This window comes from Rhinolophus ferrumequinum, chromosome 4 (assembly GCF_004115265.2).
Source record: "Rhinolophus ferrumequinum isolate MPI-CBG mRhiFer1 chromosome 4, mRhiFer1_v1.p, whole genome shotgun sequence".
Lineage (NCBI taxonomy): Eukaryota > Metazoa > Chordata > Mammalia > Chiroptera > Rhinolophidae > Rhinolophus > Rhinolophus ferrumequinum.
In genome coordinates, this window is record NC_046287.1 from 88,763,435 (window position 1) to 88,777,138 (window position 13,704).

The 13,704-nt window shown below is 35.5% G+C and overlaps 1 protein-coding gene across 3 annotated transcripts in view; it reads right to left on the reverse strand.

Moving 5' to 3' along the window:
• CYSLTR2 (cysteinyl leukotriene receptor 2) overlaps window positions 1-13,704 on the reverse strand; it is a 55,919-nt gene that overhangs the window by 23,791 nt on the left and 18,424 nt on the right. The gene's annotated exons all lie outside the window — the stretch shown is intronic.

Sequence of the window (13,704 nt, forward strand, 5' to 3'; positions counted from 1 at the left end):
CAAGTGCTGGCGCGGATGTGGAGAAAAGGGAACGCTTGTGCACTGTTGGTGGGATTGCAGATTGGTGCAGCCACTATGGAAAACAGTATGGAGGTATCTCAAAAATCTGAAAATGGAACTACCCTATGATCCAGTAATTCCACTCCTAGGTATCTATCCGGAGAAATCCAAAACTTCAATTCAAAAATCTTTATGCACTCCTATGTTTATTGCAGCACTATACACAATAGCTAAGACATGGAAACAACCAAAATGCCCATCGGTAGATGACTGGATTAAGAAACTGTGGTACATTTATACAATGGAGTATTATGCAGCCATAAAGAAGAAAGAAATCTTACCATTTGCAACAACATGGATGGATCTAGAGAACATTATGTTAAGTGAAATAAGTCAGACAGAGAAAGATAAGTACCATATGATCTCACTTATTTGCGGATTCTAAAGAAAAGAATAAGTGAATGAACTAATCAGAAACAGTTTTGGAGACAATGAGGAAAAACTGAGGGTTGCTAGATGGGCGGGACGGGTGGGAGGTGGGGGGGAGGGTAAGGGGATTGGAGGGAAGTCGGTGACCACAGGATGGCCACGGGTTTGAAAATTAATCTGGGGAACATAATTTGGTGGTTACCAGAAGGTAAAGGGGTTGGGGGGTGGGGGATGAGGGTGAGGGGGATCAAATGTATGGTGATGGAAGGGGAGCTGACTCTGGGTGGTGAACACACAGTGTGATTTATGGATGATGTGATACAGAATTGCACACCTGAAATCTATGTAATTTTACTAACAATTGTCACCCCAATAAATTAAAAAAAAAAATATTCAGATAACCAAAAGAATGGCAGGAAAAAGTAGGTAATACAAACAGAAAAATAAAAGAAACTGTAAGACTTGTCCCTAATAAATAAATAATTACATGAAATATATAAACAGTATAAATATACCAATTAAAAGACAGATTGGCAAACTAGAATATATATAGTCACATGACTTACTTATATGCTGTCTATAAGACACTCACTTCAAATACCAATATTGGCAGTTTGAAAGTAAAAGAATAAAAAACACAAACATTAATCAAAGGAAATCAGGAGTGGCTATTAATATCAGATAAAGTAAACGTCAGAACAAAGTAAATTACCAGAGACATAGGGGCATTATATAATAATAAAAGATTTTATTCACAAATCCAGTCAAGATGACACAGTAGGTAAATGCTGTGCTTATCTCATCTCACCACCATATCAAAATTATAACAAAACTACAGAACACCCATCATTAAGAATTGCCTGAACTGAAGCCCTACAACTAAGGACATCAGAAGAAGCCACCTAGAGACCTGTAGGAGGGGCAGAGATGTGGAATGGGTTGGTCCCACACACGTGGGTGACCATTAAAAATTGGGACGAATATCTTGGCTGCAGAAGTCCCCACCCCCTTGAGGAGCAAGGAGTCCTAGCCCCACACCAGGCTCCCCAGCCCAGGATTCCAGGAGAGAAGTCCCTATAACTTCTGGCTATGAAAACTAGTGGAGATTGCGGCTGAGTGAAACAGAGGGCAGCTAAAGTTCCAAGCACTCCTCTTAAAGGGCACATGGACTTACTCACTGAGGGACTCACTGACCCAGCATTGGGGCAGCAGCTCAAAAGGCACCAGGGACATACACGGAAGAACTGAATTGTCTGCCTAGAGGGGCAGCTTTCTCCTGGGTGGAGGAGCTGGCAGAAACCATTGTTTCTTCATTGAGCCCTCCCCCTCATTCGTGCAGACTCATATCTAAGTCTCCATCAACCTGGCTAACTGTTCATTCGCCCTCATACCCAGATACCTTGTTCAATCTGACTTCCAGGCCCATCCAAGCTGCTTCTAGTGGCTTTTCTGTTTATACAGCTGTTTGTCTTGGCTCATGTTGTGAACTGTCCCAAAAATATCTTGAAGTTTCACAAAACCCAAACAAGCAGCATCTGGCTTCAGCATGTCCCATAACTGTGGCTGAACAGCCATAAGCCCAGCAGTAGTGACAGCTGGTGACAGTTTGCAGATTGGCCTCTTGAGGCATCCCAAAGCTAGAGCAAGGGGCAGCCATCTGCAGATTGGTTTGTGACTCATGCCAGATGGCCCCAGGCAGGGCATTGACTGCAGCTGAACTTGGCCTGTGGTGAGACCTCTCCCAGAAAGACTCTGGGCTGGCACACCCAGTCGCCAGCTTTGGACCCAGACAAATCATCACCCAGCAGCCTCTGGGGATGACACACCCAAAGGGCATGTTTGGCAGGCACCAGAGCCCTGCTAAAGCAAATCCTGCTCCACAGGATCAGCCCCTGAACCCTAGCTCCTCCACTGTAATCACAACAAGTCCTCACAACCAATCAGCCCAAGAATCAATCCTTCCCATTAATGTGCAAACAGCAACCAAGGCTCAATTACAACAGGAAAGCACACACAACCCACACAAGGGATACACCTGGAGTACCTGGTTTAAGTGACGAGGAAGACTGCACCACTGAGCCCCACAGCACACCTACTGCATAAGGCCACTATACTAAGACTGGGAAGCATAGCAGCCCTACCTAATACATAGAAACAAACACAGGGAGGCAGCCAAAATGGGGAGACAAAGAAACATATCCCAAATGAAACAACATAACAAAGCTCCTATGTTCTAGGAAAGGAACTAAGCAAAATGGAGACAAGCAATATACCAAATGCAGAGTTCAAAACACTGGTTATAAGGATGCTCAGTGATGTCAGGGAGAACTTCAACAAAGAGATAGGAATCATAAAAATGGAGATAGAAAACATAAAAAAAAGAAAGTGAGGAATAAAGAATACAATAACTGAAATGAAGAATATATTAAAGGGAATCAACAGTAGATTAGATGAAGCAGAGGATTGAGTCACTGGTTTAGAAGATAAGGTAGCAGAAAACACCCAATTAGAACAGTAAAGAGAAAAAGATTCCAAAAAAAAAAATGAAGATAGTTTAAGGGGCCTCTGGGACAACATCAAGCATACCAACCTTCGCATTATAAGGGTACCAGAAGGAGAAAAGAAAGAACAAAACCTATTTGAAGAAATAATGATGGAAAACTTCCCTAACCTGGTGAAGGAAATAGATTACAAGCCCAGGAAGTGCAGAGAGTCCCAAACAAGGTTAACCCAAAGAGACCCACATCAAGACACATTATAATTAAAATGCCAAAGGTTAAAGGTAAAGAAAGACTCTTAAAAGCAGCAAGAGAAAAGCAGTTATTTACCTATAAGGGAGCTCCCATAAGGCTGTCAGGTTGATTTATCAACAGAAACTTTGCAGGCCAGAAGGGATTGGCACAAAATATTCAAAGTGATGAAAAGTAAGTATGCACAACCAAGATTACTCTACTCAGAGAAGCTATCATTTAGAATCAAAGGACAAATAAAGAGCTTCCCAGACAAGAAAAAGCTAAAGGAGTTCATCATCACTGAACCAGGATTACAAGGAATCTTAGAGGGACTACTTTAAAAAGAACAATGACAAAAAGACCAAAAATATGAATAATAAAATGGCAATAACTACATATCTATCAACAATTACTTTCAATGTAAATAAATTAAATGCTCCAATCAAAAGATAGGGTGGCCAAATTGATAAGAAAATAAGACCCATACATATGCTGCCTACAAGAGATTCACTTCAGCTCAAAAGGCTGAATATATATTTCATGAAAAATATATTTCATGAAAATGAAAACAAACAAACAAATAAAAGCTGGTGTAACAATATTTATACCAGAAAAAACAGACTTTAAAACAAGGCTATAACAAGAGACAAAGAAGGACCCAGTAATCCCACGTCTGGGTATTTATCCTCAAGAAACCTAAAACGCTACTTTGAGGGGATGTGTGCATCTATATGTTCATTGCAGCATTGTTTACAGTGGCCAAGAGGTGGAGGCAAACTGAGTGTTTGTCAATGGATGAGTGTAGAAAGAGGAGATGGTATACATGTATACAACGTAATATTGCTTTGCCAGGGAAGGGAATGGATTCTTGCCATTCAGCAGCATCAATGGACCTGGAGGGTGTTTTGCTGAGTGAAGTATATCAGACAGAGAAAGACACATGCAATGGGATTTTGCTTATATGTGGAATCTAAAGAACAAAATAAACAAACCAAACAAACAAACTCATAGATATAGAGAACATTTTGATGGTTGCCAGATGGGAGGGAAAAGGGATGGGTCAAAAAGGGGAAAGGATTAAGAAGTACAAATTGGTTGTTACACAGTAGTCATGGGGATGTAGGGTATAGCATAAGGAATGTAGTCAGTGATATTGTAATAACTATGCATGGAGTCAAATGGGCACTAGATATATTGGGGTGATAGATGGGAAGGGGTAGGAAGGCTGGGTGAAAAAGGTGAAGGGATTAAGAAGTACAAATTTGTAGTTACAAAATAGTCATGGGGATGTAAAGTAAAGCATAGGGAATACAGTCAATAAGATGGTAATAACTGTATAGTGCCAGTTGGGTACTAGATTAGTTAGGGAGATCACTTCTTAAATTATAAAATGTCTAACCATGATGATGTACACCTGAAATTAGTATAAAATAATATTGAATGTCAATTGTAACTGAAAAATTTAAAGCGGGGGAGAATGTGAAGGGGAATAAGAGGTTCGTATTTCCAGGTATGACTGCAAAACAAGTAAGTCATGTAATGTAATGCACAGCACAGGGAATATAGTCAATAATATTGTGATAGTGGGGTCCCATATCATATGGTTGTTGGACTTATGGTGATCACTTCTTTACGTATATAAATGTTGAATAACTATTGTGCATACCTGAAACTAACATAATATTGTATGTTAGCTATATTTTAATAAAAATCTTTTTAAAAAGAGTTTATCCACTAAGAAGACATACTAATTCTAAAAGTATATGCAACAGAATTACAAACTATGTGAAGCAAAAACTGATAGAATTGAAAGGAGAAATAGAAAAACCCACAATTATAGCAGTTGGTAAGTTCAAGACCCTCTCTCAACAGGGTCAAATGGACAAAATGGACAAATGGATAAAAACTCAGCAAGGATATAGAAAAACTAAAAAACACCATCAACTAACAGGACCCAATTGACAGTTATAGAACATATCATCCAACAACAGCAGGATACACATTCTTTTTAAGTGTCCACAGAACATGTACCCAAATAAATCATATCTTGAACCTTAAAACAAATCTTGACAGATTTAAAAGAACTGAAATCAGAGTGTTCTCTATATCTATAATGGAGTCAAAGTAGAAATCAACAACAGAAAGATAACAGAAGAGTCTCCAAACACTTTGAAACTAAAAACACACTTCTAAATAATTCATGGCTCAAAGAGGAAGTTTCAAGGGAAACCAAATAATATATTGGACTGAATTAAAATGAAAATACAACATATCAAAGGAATATAGCGAAAGGGATGTAGCAAAAGCAGTGCTGATAGGGAACTGTATAACACTAGTTACATACATTACAAAAGAAAAACAAGGAAGGAAATAATACAGATAAGAGCAAAAATCAAGGAAATTGTAAACAGAAAAAAAAAAAAGGAGAAAAATCAATGAAACTTAGAACTAGTTCTCCAAAAAAAATCAATACAATTGACAAACTAGAGCAAGATGGACAAAAGAAAAGATAGAGCAGACACAAACTACTGTTACCAGGAATGAAACAAAACATCATTATGGACACTGCAGACATCAAAAGGATAATAAGGGGATACTATGAATACTTCACAAACATAAACTTGACAACTGCAGTGAAATGGATTAAAATTACAAACTATCCCAACTCACCAAGTATGAAACAGATAATCTGAACTATTAAGAAAAATAATTTACTTTTTAAATTTTTATTAAATTTATCGGGATGATATTGGTTAGCAAAATTATATAGGTGTCAAGTATATAATTCTATAATACATCATCTATATATTTCATTGTATGTTCACCACCCACAGTCAGTTCTCCTTCCATCACCAAAACTCAATAAAGAAATCTCCAGATCCAGGTGGTTTCACTGGAGAATTCTACCAAATATTTAAATAAGAATTAACACCAATTCCATACAATATCATCCAGAATATACAAAAGGAGAATACACATCCCATTTATTTTGTGAAGTCAGTATTAACCTGATATCAAAACCAAAGATAATATAAAACAAACAAACAAATCCACAAAAGACTACAGACCAATATTACTTATGAAAATAGATGTAAAATCTCTTAGCAAAGTATTAGCCAGTAGAATTTAGCAATATACAAAAAGAATTTTACCCCATGACCAAGTAGGATTTATTCCATGAATTCAAGGCTGGTTCAATATTTTTAAAACAGTCAATGTAATTCATGTAAACAGGTGAAGGAAAAAAATCACATGATCATATGAATCGATGCAAACAAAACATTTGCCAAAATCCAATAGCTATGCGTGATCAAAACTCTCAGAAACAGAGGAACAGAGGGCAGTTCCTCAACATGATAAAGATTATCTCAAAAAATCTACAGCTACCATACTTAATGGTGAAAAACTGAATGCCTTCTCCCTAAAATTGGGAACAATACAAGAATGTCCACTCTCACTGCTCTTATTCAACATAGTGCTATAAGTTTTAGCCAGTGAAATAAGGCAAGAAAGTAAATAAACATACAGATTAAAAGGAAAAAAATAAAACACTTCCCACTTGCAGATGACTTGATTGTTTATATAAAAACTCACAATTAATCTACACAAAAAAGTTGTAGAAGTAACAAGTGAATTCAGCAATGTTGCAGGATGTAAGATAAACATACAAAAATCAATTTTGTATATACTAGCAATGAACATATGGACACACTAAAACTAAAAATACAGTTTCATTTGCAATCATTCAAAAGTAAAATGAGACACTTATGTGTAAATCTAACAACACATTACAAGATTTGTATGCTGAAAACGACAAAATGCTGATGAAAAAAATCAAACTTCTAAATAAATGGAGATACATACCATGTTTGTGAATTTGAAGGTCAACAGAATAAAGATGTCAATCCCCCTCAATTTGATACACAGGATTAAAGCAATTCCTAATAAAACCCTTTTAAGACTTTTTTGTACCTATAGACAAAATTTTTCTAAACTTTATGTAGAAAGGCAAAAGAACTAAAACATTTAAAAACAGGAGAACATAGGAAAAAAATCCATCTACCCAATTTCAAGACTTATTTTACAGCTAAAGTTATGAAGATTGTGTGGTAATACAGGGATAGACACATAAATCAATGGAACAAAATAGAGAACCTAGAAACAGATGCACACAAATATGCCTAACTAATTTTTGATAAAGGTGCAGAAGTGATTCAACAGAGGAAAGAAAAACTGAAAACAAGTCAGATGTCCTTCAATGATTAAATAGCTGTGGTAAAAAATGCATACCATGGATACGCACTACTCAGCAATGGAAAGGAATGAAAAGGAGTGAACTATCGATACCTGCAATAATTTGGAAAAATCTCCCAGGAATTATGCTATGCGAAAATAAAAAGCCAATCTCAAAAAATTATATAAAGTACAATACCATTTATATAAAATCTTTAAAATGACAAAATTATAGAAATGAACACAGATTAGTAGTTACCAGGAATTAAGGTGATGGGGATGGGAGGGAAGGGGATATGGCTATAAAAGAGCAGTTTGAGGAATCCTTGTGATAGAAATGTTCTGTGTCATAACTGTATCAATATCAGTAACTGGTTGTGATATTATCCTATAGCTTTGTAAGAGGTTACTACTGGGAAAAGAGTACAAAAAAGTGATTTCTCTACTATTTCTTATAACTATGGGAAGCTATAATTATCTCAAAATGAAAATTTTAATTAAGAAAAAGTTGAATGTGGTTTGATCAGGATACCCTAAGACGATTGCAGAATTCCATCTGGAAAGAATTGCTTGGTATTTCTTGTGTTTAAGGCCTTTTTGTTGTTGTTGTGAAAGATCCCCTTCCCCACACACAGCATTCTTCTCCAACCTTTGCACACTGTATGCCTGGAGAGGTCATCCCAAGGAAAATGGAAGAAGACTCTCAGGAGCCTTGTTGGAATTAATAATAAAGCCACCTTGTTCACTACCAGGTGTGTTTCTGGTGGGCTTTGGCTGGAGGACACTGACAACTTGGAGTTTCACTGAGACTCCTGGGAAGTCCTTCCTGCCTTGAACAAGTACCTCATCTTAGTGTGCACATCTGTGACCCCCGCTTGTGGCTGGAAATAAGTTCACACTGCATTGAGCTCTGATATTTTGTTGAGAACCTTCAGCAGTATGTATCTTGTTTTCCAAGGAATAAATCTTCTGAGACATTTTAGTTACTGATCAGATTTGTAAATCTGGTAAATTGTAATAATTGTTTTCTAGCCTTCTAACACTCGTTCTATAGTCTGTCTGTGGGCTTGAGTATTGTTTGTCTACCAGAGGAAAAGTCTATAAGGAAAAAACAAGCAAAGGTCCCAGCAGTCCATCCTCCAGCTGCCCCCAGGGCTGAGTTCAGAAGGCATGGCATTCCTTGGACATATTTTGTCCTTTGGATAAACTTTGTGTCAGGTCATTTCAAAACTTAGGACTTCCTCTGTCTTAACTTTGTGACCCTGAGAACTGTTTTCTCTAGTTTTTTAAGCCCTAATTGGAGACAATTGACCATTACCCAAATTCCAGAGACAGAAATTCATAAAAGTATCATCCTTTCATTACTGCAGTTCTCATGGGGCCTATTCAACCTAGAATTGCACCTCTTCCGGGCCCAAGAACTGTTTCCTTCAGCTTTTCTCCCTGTTACACAAACATGTGTGCTTATCTCTACAACTGGCACAATTTTACCAGGGACAATTTGGAATGCAATAGCCACTTTGGGGAACTTTGACATAAGACTGTTTACTTGAGAGGCACTTTAAAACAATAAGAGAATAAACTTCAAGAGATGATTGTATGTCTAAAAGAGAGATTCTTTTGTTTAATGTTGGCAATGACTCCCTCCTTTGCTTCCATACTTTGGGGATTAATAAGTGCTGGCTTTTTAATCAGAGTTACTGATAAAATTGTCAAGGACTTAAACTAATTTTAATGTCACTCTTTTTTGTGTGTGTATTTCAAAATCTATTTTCTATATATGAACTTTATTTCCTTTCTTTTCAAGGGAACATAATTATCTTTTTTCAGTGTTAATGTCATATTCATATGAAGCAGGCTCCCTTCTCATTTTTTTTCAATTCCTCTTCCTCTCTTTTCCCCTCTGTTAACAAATTAATGATTACCTGATCAAAAAGTCATTCACTTTTTATGCGCACATTCAAGAAATATCTAGTCCAGATAAACAGTCAAAATGTCCAAATAAAGTAAGGAAAAGTTATTAAAATGTGTTTCAGTTTGTGAACACTAAAAGTATATTTACATAATGAGTTTTATTATTATGGTTGTGAGAAAAGAAGAAAGGGCATTATCTTTAAGTTAAAAGAAGATAATGTTTTTGGCATGATTTAGTTTTTAAAAATATGTTAGTTTTATATATAAAACTAGTGTCAACACAATATTTTGGTTTGTACAGGCCAGGGTTAAATTTTTTTTTATTAAACTGAATTTTCTACATTGTTTTTATGAGATAAGCAAGATCCCACTATTTCCATACTTTGTTTAAAATTTAAAAATATACATATAAAATTGTATTCAACTAAAATGAGTGATAATAATGTACATCTTTTGAAAAGTTTAATTTTATAAAATTCTGACATTGCTGTAAATCATAAGGATTTAATGTATTAACCAAAATTATAACTTCCTGACCCTTAACTAACTTTGAGGCTTTTAATTAATAAATCTTTGGATGCCTAAACAATTTCTAAATAAGAAACATACAAAATACTGGTTACCTTATTTGTCAGAAAGGCAACAGATGAACAAAATATGCAAATGCTGAATTATATTATATGTTTATACATAAAATTGTTTTAATTGAATGAAATAAATGCTAGTCGACAGGAAAAAAATCTAAATAATTCTTTATTTTATCTCCTCTAACTTTTTTTATGCCTCAAGAAAAGGAAAATTAATTACTTTGATTGAAAATGATAATTAAAATAAATGGTTAAAATAGAGAAATACAAATCTGTATATAAGACAGTGAATATGATTTTCTATTTGTTTATTAGGAAAGCTGAAACAGTTTATTCAGAGGGTAAATTTAATATGATATACACAATATTTTATTTAGCAGATTTAATTTTAAAGCTATAGTTAAACGCTTTAAATTTATTATTTATATATTTACATATTTTTGAATGCCTAACTAGATACATATTAATGTAAAGTGCATATTAATACATCTTTTACTGTGAATTGTTACATGAATAATGTACAAAAAGAGTGAAATTAGAATTTGGGTCTTCTTAATATAAAATAATTAGGTTCTTTTATGCTCACATTAGTAAAGATTTCTTTTTTGTCAATAAAATATTCAGTTAACTCTGTTGCTGATATACTTTTAAATCATTTTAAAAAGATTCCTTGCTTTAAAAAAATTAAGTTCCTAAGTATAACAATGTAAGTATTGTTAATTGCTGAGCATTTTTACAATGTTACCTATAATTATTTCTTGACTCTAGATATTTAAAACTTACATCTTGTCTCCTCAAATAACTATTCTTGATTCTTCCTTTCTTAAATCCAGGTCCCAAATTCAGAATGAAGCTATTAATATGTCTTTTGTTCCTAAACTACCTTTGGGTTACTACAATGGCCAATAGGTAACACAAGTTTTGTTCCTTTATCCTATGAAAGGAAGGACAATAGGAATAATTAGATTTCTAAAAATATTTTTAATTTTTATTAATTTAAAACCATTATGAGAATGGGTTTGTTTATCAAACTTAGTAATAAAAACTGATAAATTACAAAAAAGGCTGATTTTGCTAAGTCAATTATACTTAAGTAAAACATGCTAATATAAATATCTTTCAAGGATTACATACTTTCTAAGTTAAAAGCAGCATGCTCATGTTTAAATACAAAGATTACTATAATAAACGAGTATCAAAAGACTTATTTTCAGGATTATAAATTCACAAACCCTTTTTCCTTTTCTGCCATGACAAGTCTGAACAAGCACTAGGGGTTCAATTACATGGGACCCATCAGAGACCATTTACTTCAGTATTTCATTAGATGCAGGAGCCACGCATAACCATCTTGTTTAAGAGCTGTAATAGCTGCAGCAAGGCTTGTAGAAGCCTTAAATCAACTTAGTCAACTTAGTTCTAGGGTCTCCACTAAACTTAATAGTTTCTCTGCTGTACAGATGCTTTTCATTGGCAGAAATAACTCAGGACTTTTCAGCTAACTACCTAACCTATGCAATTTTTCTGGTTTCCCTTCAGACATCACCATTCATTGCTGTAACACTCTAAACTGAGCTACCCTTCTTCCCTTCTCTGTAGAAAAACACACTCATGATACCTTGCATGGACCTTCTAGATTCTCCCTTGGATATCCTTAATTTAATTTTGTTTGTTGGTTGGTTCATACTTAAAAAGAAAAACTGAAAATTGTCAAGCAGTCTATGCTATCACTGACTTGAATTTACCCTTGAATTTAGCCTGAAATAAAATAAATTCAGATGGTTAAATGAATTACCTTTACCCAGACTTGCCAGTTGTCAAAATGATAAAAGGACAAGCATTTACACTGACATATGGCATATAATTTTGGATTCACCCATGAATTCAACATGCTTCAGAAACTGCAATTTCCTGTCACTACAAGAACCCCTACAAAATGGATGATGAATGAAAGAACCTTGAGATGCTTTACTATTACCTAAAGAGAGAGCCATAATATAAGTAGAGTTTAGCAAGGCTGCTTTATGATATTACCTACAATAGCAGGGATATACTGGCAATGATATTTAACCAACAGTGGTGGGGTAACTTTAAGATTGTTGCTAAAGGATGTTTCGATGCTTGCCCTACCCTCCATCAACACAATGCTAGCGAGACTGCAGGTAGGACATAGACAACCACAGCCTTAAGGCTCCTTTGAACATCTCTAAAAGGTCTATGAATGTGTTCTGGTTATTGCTGATTCTCAGAGTCCGTTAAAAGCTTTTCCTTGCTGAAGAGCGCTGGCTGTAGTAGTAGGGAAAAAAATCACTTCATTTTGTAATCCCAACTTGTCTCTCCAGTAAAAAAGACACACATTTCACTGATATACAGTCAATAAAGAACTGTAAGCATTTCCCTTTTATTTAGAAACATCTTTGTCCTTATGCACAAACAACAAAGAAAGTAACAAGAACTGATGGAATCTACAACACTCAAACATCTAATGTCTCAAGTATTTCTACTGACCTTGATGGCAGGTAATAAGAGCAATCTCCTCTAGGACCCACAAATTAAATCCTTCTGAGTAAATAACAGGTTGTCTTATGCATGTGGGAATTATTTCCAATTTTTGATCCTACCTTATTGCAATCTAATGTGATATCTGCAGGAGAGCTGCATTTCCAAAATATCTTCCAAAATGGCCTTGGTGTGATGTGAAACCTAGATATTTGATATTCTGGAAAAGACATCAGAGAATAACTTCTCTTGAACCTGATGGAAAGGACCTTATTGGTACTTTTAACAACTGGCACAGTATTAAGATTCCAATATTTTAATCTTTGGATTCATGTTTCCCAACTAAAAGACATACATACTTCCTGTCAACTACTGGAAGTTCATTCCTTTGAAAGACCTCAAACTGAAGATTTTTAGAAATTCTCCGGAAGCTGTTGATTTACAGATGTGGACAGCTTCTGCCCAAAATAGCAGAGCAAACTACTGACTGCAGAAGCAGACAGCTTTCCCACACGACAGAACAAAATTAATTTTCTGATTCTTTAGCACGCTTTTTCTTTCCCTTCACTACTCATCTTGTCCATCACTGTACTTTCGCTCCCTCTATTAACTAAAATGATCTCCCTTCTCTTTATCCTGTGACCCATTATGGTCTTCTGCCACTTAAGAAAAAAAAATATCTGTTGTGGTTTTCTCAGACCATAGCTACTGTTCTGAAGTCAACTGATTGCTGACAAAATTTAATAACTTAAAAAAAAGAAGAAAAACCACTTCAAAAGGTAAATTTTCTTCTACATATCCCTTCTGATATTTAAGTTCCCCTTGTATAATTAATCCCAAACTTCAGTCTGTTAACAATTTTACAGTGAACCCCATCAGCAAAATACTTCTGCTGAGGTCTTCACCAGAAGACCTAAGCCGTTAGGAGTGGGAACAAAGGTGGGGCCTATTTTAGATTAAAAATAGTTTCTTTGTTTTCTTCAGAGATATTCCAGCCTGCTTTGCAGGACATGTTTGACTCCCCCAAGGAATTTATCCACCTCCAGTGGCCCCCCCACTCCTGCAACCCCTACAGAGGCTCACATAAAGAGAAGGCCTGTTGTGATCAATGATTCTTAAATTCCCAATACCAACACAGTCCTTGCCTCACTAGGATACTTCTTATTTATTTGGACACCAGGTTTACACCCACCCGCCACACGCTAACTTAGCCTGTGTATTCAGGATAATTGTTAGAGAATTTCAAAGGTTTGAATTATTACTCCCTCCAGCGAATCCTGTTTCCCTAAAAAGAATACACAGAAACCTTA